Source organism: Vidua chalybeata, chromosome 2 (genome assembly GCF_026979565.1).
Source record: "Vidua chalybeata isolate OUT-0048 chromosome 2, bVidCha1 merged haplotype, whole genome shotgun sequence".
In the NCBI taxonomy this organism is placed as follows: domain Eukaryota; kingdom Metazoa; phylum Chordata; class Aves; order Passeriformes; family Viduidae; genus Vidua; species Vidua chalybeata.
In genome coordinates this window covers 88,635,805-88,645,075 of record NC_071531.1, presented here as the reverse complement: position 1 = coordinate 88,645,075, position 9,271 = coordinate 88,635,805, and positions in this window count along the sequence as shown.

Sequence of the window (9,271 nt, the reverse complement as noted above, 5' to 3'; positions counted from 1 at the left end):
GTCCAATTAAATCAGAGTTGAAAGCAACTTCTTGTGGCTTTCTGGATTATTGTTATCACTTCCCTGCCTTCCCAAACGGGGAACTGGAGGAAATGGCTTTAGATCTCCTATTCTTAGCAGCTATTGAAAAATGTCAGGAGCACCACTGAGCTGTCTATGGTAACAGACTTCTTACAGCAGCCCACATACAGGGAAACGTTCAGTGCTGTGATTTCTCTAAGGGCATAGCTGTTTAAAGCAAATATCTCAGCTGGCATGGAACTAACCTGGCCTGTGAGAAATGACATTTTACAAATGTAGTAGCTGCAGTGATAACTGGTTTCAGATTTCATCTGAAAGCCTTAATTTTCCTAGAACTCAAGGTTGATGCAGTTGGACAGATAAAATAAAAACCTTCCCTCATATAAACAAGGAATTTGTTCTTAATGTAGGTGTATTTGTATTTTACCAGCACTTGAATTTTAAAAAATTGTCAGTACTTCACTAATAGAGAATTAAACTCATGCCATAGCCCCTGACATAGGCAAGGCATAGTAAGAAAAGCATGTTCTTTCTTTAATGAAGTCTCTTTTCAGGTAGAACTCTCCTGTTGTAACTAGTGAATCACAGTTTAAGATAAGAAGTGAAAATAAGGAGATTGTAGGTATATAGAGGGAGGGTTTGAGCTGGATAATTACCCTGATTTGAGTGGAAATTGGCCAAACTAACTTGCCTTGCCTTCTTTGCTATGCTATGCAATGCTTTACTATGTCTATTTCTCAACATCACAGAACTTTATGGCAGTGGAATCTCTAATGTGTCTAACATGCTGTATGCTTTTTCTGTTCCTTTCTTGCAGATTTTCCATGTGGTTGTTTAATTTTGAATGCCTAAAGAAGATGTATCAATATGCATAGGTGTGGCTCTTTTTAGAGGAGACAGGGCCAAAGAAATGTGCTCTGCCCTGGGAGCAACAGGCAGGGAGGTTTGGGGACTGTCTCTGGTTTCAATGCAAGTGCACCTCAGTGTTCAGTGCTGCCTTCCCAGAAAGTCTGGGACCTTTTCTCCCCTGTACAGAGAAGTTTTTATTATTGCCTTAGTGAGTTTTATTGTGCTGAAGACATGACTTGCCAGCTGAGGACTTCATGTAGAAGGTGCAGGCTGCAGTGTGCCTTCGCGACCTGCGTGGGATCTTGATTTATGATTTATTGCTGGGGAACACTGGGAGATGTACTGTGTGAGAATGAAAGTAATTTGGATTTGTTTCTTAGAGCTAGCACGGCTGAGGATATCTTGGATGTGTAGATTGTGTGCTAACTGGAATTTTCCAAGCCCTGAAAGAGTCACATCAAGTGCGTTATTTATTTAACCTGCTTATTAGCAATACTGCTGACATTATTTGTATTATCTCACAGTGCAACAAGGTGATAACAAAGCTGTGGGAGGCAATGACCAGACCACAGATTTCAGGGAATGGAATCTTCTAAACAACCACAGAAAATTAAGTGATCTGGGGCCTTGGACACGTTCTTGTTTTCAGAAAGTTAATTTTTCACTTGTTGAAGTACAATGTGATCATATTGAGTTCCTGGAAAATTGAGAATGGAATATGTTTTAACTTTGGCAAGGAATTTACTATGGATATCACATGGTTTTCACCATAGAAACTGGAAAAAAAATAACTGGATGGAACAAAACAATGAATAATTATCCTTAAAATTTCATCATGAAAATACTTTATGTGCATCAAATAACTTTGCTACTTGGATGGAGGTAAACAACTGCTTAAAGTTAGAAACCAAAAATCCAGAAAAGCAGTCATGCCATTCTTGCTGGTACAAGTGCTACATTTCCAGTGCATAAGAGGACTGGACAATTTGGGACACATATTGAGGATATATGGAAACATGCCTCAGAGAGTAATGTTTCAAGGAGCAAACTTAGCATACTTAAAAAATTTCACATTTTCAATTACTACAGTAAGTTCAAATCTCAGAGCTGAAAATACTCCTCATGCAGCACTCAGAATAATTTCCTCTGAAAGATGAAAGGCAACGTTCAGATTTGAGAAATTTCTAGAATCAGCTTAAGTATTTTTGAAAGCTGAAATGATCAAACTCCAAATGGCTCAGCAGCAGTTAGATCAAACTCAGTCTTCTTGATAAAACTCAGCATCTACTGTTCACTGACAGGGACAGATAGTAGTGAAGGAAATGTTTTGCTGGGATGGATTAATCTATCCGGTTCTTTTCTTGTCCATAGCAGAGCTTTCTAAGTGTTTTTGACCATCTGTGTATTCAGTGCTACAAGAGAAAGATCTTCCATTAATTCCTCTGACATGCTGTTCTAGTGTAATGAGCTTTCTAATTAGTTAATAGTTGCTAATTTTCAGGCTCCATTTTTCTTTCAAATTCCATATGACGATACTCCAAACTTTATGGCCTGCAGCCCAAACTTAATCAGAATTTCAGGGCTATTAATAGAGCTGGTCAAAATGCACAATTACCTCCCATGGGGCTTTTTCTCACTGTAGTACTTGTTTTTGTTCTCAGCTTGGAACTGCAGAAATTTTGAACATCCCTTATTATACAGAACATAATATATTAAAATAATTCTGCATGAATTTGAAACATCTCTTTTTTTTCTGTAAATCACATGATTTTCCCTTCATGTTTTAATGCAATAGTGCTATATTCTGAATGAAAAAAAAAAAAAAAAGACAAGGACTGTGTAAGATCAAGAGGTGCAACTGTTTACAGTAAAGATTTTTTCCAGCATCTTCCTTTATGTTGAAAACATTTAATCCTAGCAGAGAATATGGTTCTAAATGAATGTGGTTGCCAACAAATTTTGTTGCTTCAAAACTTTTTTCCTGGGAGAAGCTTGTCCTATGAGGTTTTGATCAGAACTTACCACCGTCAGAATTAGGATTCCGATCTCTCCACTAAGCAAAGTGAGTGTAACCTGGGAGGCCAAAGAACGATTTTCCATCTTTCTTTGCCAGAAATTGTGAATTTGAAGACACTTCAGAAGCACTTATTCTGCACATATTTTTCTGTCTGTATCTCTGAATCTGTCAGTAGTCATAGCAGAAAATTGAAACTGTCTCTCTGACTAACTCCTCTCTGACTTATGCTGCTGGTGATGAGTAATAACTTAAATTGATACAATTATAAAGAGAAGTCATCGGTGAAGCGAGGTCTGGGTTCCGAAAGCCAGAAGCCAAGTTAAGGACACATAGGTCTGATGTTTACATCTGTGAAAGACTGCTGGGGATGATGGAAGTGTAAAAGTCAATTTCAGCTGAAAGGAAAACTCTGTTACCCTGAAATTCTGTATTTGCATATTCTAGTGTGTATATAAAGATATACTATCTTTTTTTTCTCAAGTATCTTCTGATAGGTTGAAAGCACATAGTTCATACCTTTTCACTAAATTCCAGTAGGTTAAACTATCTGCTAACATTGTCTCTGGAGTGTCTGATTACAGTAAAAGCCTGATTGGTCCAAATGGGTGACCAAAGGGAGAATAATTTCCAGTTCAGCACCTAGCATATTAATCAGCATTTTAAAATCCAGGAAGAAATGTGGCATGAACAGAATGACTACCACCTATCTCACACCTTTGCTTTTCTGCTGTCTGAGAGCTCCCCACTGATGGTTGGTTTAGCAGCTCAGAAGCTGTATAATCTGTTTATGAAGTCAGAGCATCAGAGTTCAAGTACTGATACACTATTTTAAAAGATTTTTAAAATCTCAAAGAAAATTATCAGTGTCTAGTGATAACCTAACTGGCCTAATAATATTTCTGTAGTTATGCTCATGTTGAAGGGAAAAGGGAATACTCACATTCCTCTGAGGAGAGAACCAAGTCTGTCTCCCGCTGCATTCAGTGAGATTTTCACAATGGATGTTAGTAAGACCAGGATTGACACCCATAGTCATTTGTATGGAAAACATCTACCTGCAAGGCCAGGCTGACGTAGTGTGCAATAAATTCTCCAAGTCCCCTTTTAATTAATGGGTTCAACATTCATATGGAGGTAATTGCACGTAACACATTATTTGTGTTCCATCAAATTAGACAGAGCCACTTCCAACCAACAGGTTCCAAACATTTGCTTCTAGAGAGCATTATTTGTTGTTTGTTTGTACAGGACTAACCACGTGCCAGTTGCTTTACCAGAAGAGAGGAGCCAGGTCCTGGCTTCAAAAAGTTTGCAAACTGAATAGACTGCTTGAGCACTAAGGGGGAGGAAGGGGAATGAGAGAGCAGTGCTCTCTGTTGAGACAAAGAGTTTCCCTTGATCCCATCAGAGCTCTGACTTTTGCAGTGCTAGTAAAAGACCTCATTCATTGAATATTTACTACCCCTACACAGGCTGGAGAATTCTCATCCTCATCCAAATTCAGTCACTTGAAGGAGAACCTAAGGATGTTTGGTCTCCTCTAAATACTGGAGAGAGACAGGCACTTGCAATGGATGATCCATCCAGTCTGGAAGAAGGGCAGGAAGGGTAAGTTCAGGTTCCTCCTGTGGTCTTCTCTCCCCATTAGCATAGCAGGATCCTAATGGCTTAAATTAAACTCCCAACTTTCATATGGCTGACACTGGATGAAACAAGCTCTACCCTGAAACCTCATCCTGTGAGCAGTCCTCTTGCTCAGTCCAGTTGCTGCTGTGTGTGTTTAAATGACTCTGAAGCAGAAGCTAGCAGTGATGCTGTTGGGAATGGCCAGCAGATCACATCCCAGCACACACCCCTTGTATTTTTGATACTCTATTCACTGTCTGCACACATGCTGTACGTGCTGCTCCTATGCTCAGCCTGGCTGGAGAGGGTGGTCCTGGAGATGGGTTCCATTTGCATTGCTTCCAGCAGTATGGATCTCTGGCACCTCCTATGTTGCCGTGAGCAGCTGCCTGTGACACTTGTGGTGTGTGAGTTTCTCCTTGAGCATGAATGTGGAAATGTGGAAGTGTGCCTCTGGCACCCACTGGCATCCACTGAGGAGTCACAGCTCACACTGCACAGCAACATATGGCAGAAAACACCACATGGAGACAACACACATTTGGGACAAAACAGATATGAAATCGACATGTCAGAGTGCAGATATACTCCAGTGGGAAAGAGGATTTTGGATGGAACACAGAATAGGCTCCTAAATAAAAAACATTTATAAAATAATATGTGTCTCTTGAGAAGGCTGGTAGCCATGCCTGCAGGATGGATGTCTGTTTTTGTCGAGTTTGTAGATGACAACAATTTGGGGGACTTGTTGGTTCACTGGCAGATAAGGGTGTAGCTCAGATTGATCTAGGCAAGCTGGAGGAATGGACTGACAGATACTTCATGAAATTCAGCAAGGAATAGTGCCGAGTCCTGCCCCATGGATGGATGAGCCCTGCACAACAACACAGGCTGGTGCCAAGTGCCTGGGGAGCAGCTTGTGGGGAAGGTCCTGGATGTTCTGATAGTCAATAAGAGGGATATGGGTCAGCAGCAAGTCCCAGCAACACCACTGGGCTGTATGAACTGGGACAGAGTCAGAGATTGAGGGGAGTTATTATCCCCCTCCACTCACTAGTTGTTAGACCACATCTGCACATCCAGTATGGGACAGACACCATTAAACCACTTGTTGCTCAGGAGAGGCCCCTAAGGTGGTGGGGCTGGACCCCATGAGGAGAGGCTGGGAAAGCCAGGCTTGTTTGATCTGAGGTAGAGATGGCTTTGGGGACTGGATGAACCTTAGAGGATACCCCTGGGGAGGAGCATCATTGAGGGGATGCCACAGAGTGGAAGGATGTGTCCCCATGAGGACAGTCAGTCAGGCTGCTCAGAGAGGCTGCCCAGTGTCTGTCCTTGAATGATTTCAAGACTCAACTGGTTGAAGCCCTGAGCAGACAGATCTGACCTCAGAGCTGACCAGCTGGAGGTCAGCAGGAGGCTGGACCAGAGGCTGATCAGCTGGAGCAGTGACCATGCTATGTCTGACTTGATGGCCTCGAGTGACTGCTGCACAGAGCCATGATCTGTCCCCATGAGACACCAGCACACTGGGCAGGCTGCCCACCCTGGCCCATGACGGCCACGTGTGTCTGACTGAGACTCAGGAGGTCTGTGGGACACCAGGGGACTAAAATCCATGTGCACTGTGTGGGTATCTTCTGGTAAAGGACAGCTTAGCAACTGGGGGTTGACCTTGGTTGGGACATTTAAATTTTTGAATAGTTGAAGTAAAACTGAATGATACCAAATTCCATTATGGGAACCCTTTGTTCTGCCACCCCAGCTTTCTCCCCAAGAAGCTGCAGTGACATTCAAGGTTTATTCCTGGGTAACACCACAGCTGGTGAGAAGGAAATTAAACCTTTCAAAGTTTGATAATTCTGTTTGTCCAAGTATGCTGACCACCACACTAGGGAAGTTTAGAGACATGAGATGTCCCAGCTTGAGGTTGATTACAAAAATCTGCTGTTAACAGCCCATCACCACATGCCCTGCATTGACTGTGACTGCCTGTAACATCTCTTCTACAGATTGTCACGAGACATGCTGGCCAGGGCGGTGCTTTTGTGCTTGATTGACTGCATCATGCACCTTTCTATCAGAGGACCTTTTTGCTAAGAGGCCAATTTCCCTCCTATACCCTCAGCTTCTATATCCATGTCTGTAGGAAGCCTGAGGAAGGAGATTTGACCTTTAAGGACCCTTGCTGTGCAAGGAATATATACAGTCTTTTTCTAAAGTGGGGAAAGCCAAGAGAGTTGGGATTTTCTTTCCAGGAACAGCTCAATAACAATTTGCTGCATTTATTCAAATACAAAAGACCATTTTCCTCACATCTTGGCTATACTTTGACAGTTTTCTAGAGTCTGTTACGACTGTACATGGCAAATACCAAACAGCACATTATGTTTTGAAGTCCAGTTTTTTTTTGCCAAGGACTGATGATGCTCCTGTCTGAAGTCAAATCATGGGGTTGGTTGTTGAAGTATCCATACATTAGTGACAAAAGGCATATTTGAGTTGGAGTTTAAAGCCATTTTGAAATTCAGTGTAACATCCAGAGGGAGCCTGCAGATCTGCCTGAGAAAGACCTTTAATTCCTGGGTCCATTACTCTATGTAGGCAATACTGGGAGGTGGGCATTTTCCTGGCTCATGTGAAGAGTGGCACATTGCCACCATGTCAGATACCAGGACATGTAAGCCAGGCTGGGTACTGCTAATGGAGGAAGGGAAGTTACATAGTCTACAGGGAAGAAATCTAGTTATTTTCAAATCCTTTATTCTGAAAACTTAACATGTAATGGAAATCAGTGCTGCTGCTTTGGTATGAAAAGATGTAAGCCCAGCTTGTTATGAAGAGTAGCTGTGACAACTGAGTGATGAGTTAAGGTGATGGTGAGTAAAGGCAATTTTTGTATGAGACTGTCCAATCACTTTTTTGGTGCACCCTTTCCCCATCAGTTGTGGTTTTTTTACACTAATAGATATCTTTGGCTTTTTGCTTTGTTTGTTTTCTGTGGAGCTCAGCTGAGCACGTTTTGCTCCAATGTCCTAAACTGGTGATTACTGTTTATGTTGCTGTTACTCAGAATATAATCTCATATCTGTACACATTTTAGGAGAAGAGAAAATAGCCTCAAGTTTCATCAGGGAGGGTTTAGATTGGATATTAGGAAAAAATTCTTCACTGAGAGGTTGGTCAAGCATTGTTAACAGGCTGCTCAGGGAAGTGGTGGAATCACTGTCCTTGGAAGTATTCAAAAGATGTGTGGATGTGGTTCTTAGGGACATGGTTTAGTGGTGGACATGGAAGTGTAAGGTTAATGGTTGAACTTGATGGTCTTAGAGGTCTCTTCCAACATTAATGATTCTATGATGCTATGGTTTGACCTTACTTTTGCTTTTCAATATTAAATACAGTGCAGCTTATTTAACATTAAACACCATGTACTGTAGAACCCACTGTTAGCTCACTGATATATTACAAAAAATAATCAAACTCAAATACTGAAATGTATCAAAACTCATAGGGCAGAAAAATCCTACAGCCTTTGTCTAAACAAAACCTGCAGCCATTTTTCTGTTGAAATGACATATTTTATTGAAATGCCTCACTTCCAGGCACTGCTCTCAGAAGAGCACAATCTAAAACCAATCAAAAATTTTTTGAGCAGGTTCTCATGAAATATTAGACGTCCTTGCTGACATGTACAGTGGAACCTGGGTTAAAAACCCAGGTGCTAGCCACCATTGAAAATGTCTGGCCTTATACAGTAACTGAAATAAGAGACCACATACATGTCCTAACAGAGATAGGTTTGTTTAATTCCATGATGGGAAATGGCCTTCCAAGTCAGGCAGTGAAATGGAGGCAAAGTGCTGTGCACAGTGACAAACAATGGCTTTGTTTGTCCTGCTGTGTCCCAGAGGCAAATGGAAGCCCTCCATAGACTGACTGAAATTAAGTGAGAAGAGATTTCAGATTTTAAGAGATTCCAGTCTATACTTAAATAATGTAAGGCAACAAGTGAAATAAAGAGTGCTGGAGAAATTGAACTGGACTTCTACTTGAAGGCAAAATGCATTTGCCAGCTCAAGCTGGGGCTGAGATTTTCTCCCTGTGACACAGCTTGGCACAGAAGTCCAGGTGCATTATGAGGTGTGTTTTTACACCTTCTGATGCCAGAGGAAGGCAGCTGAACCAGATGGACCCCTGGCCCTTTTTGGTACAGCAATTTACATGTAAGCGTGTGAGTTGAAAAACAATGTGTTGTGTCTTTAAGGCTCCCTAGTAAATGAAATAATTTGCTGTTCATGATGCGTTTCTGTATTTTGTTGGAAGAGTGTTTTTTTGCCAAATTATAAGTGTATAAATGCTAACAATTCTGGTTTTGTGTCTCTGCTATAATAGATCTTTGATTAACAAGTTGCTGAATTATTTTAATGTTTATTTATGCTTTCAATCAATCATCTCTGGTCTGTATTTCCAGTCCATTCTTTCTTATGTTCAAATTAATCCTAGATTACATAGTTTGCAGACACAACTTCAGTTATTACCTCTTTTTTTGATGACTCACAATATCCTTTCAATGGCCACATAAATTGAATTCTGTTCACTTGTAAATAATTGTTCCCAGTGGAAGTTGTTTGTTGAAATTCTGAATGACTATAAATTTATTTCTGACCTTAAAATCAATGAAGCACCTCACATGTAGCTGGCATTTCATCAGCTATTGCTGACCTTCTGTCCTCTGTGCAGGCTCTTGTAGCTCAA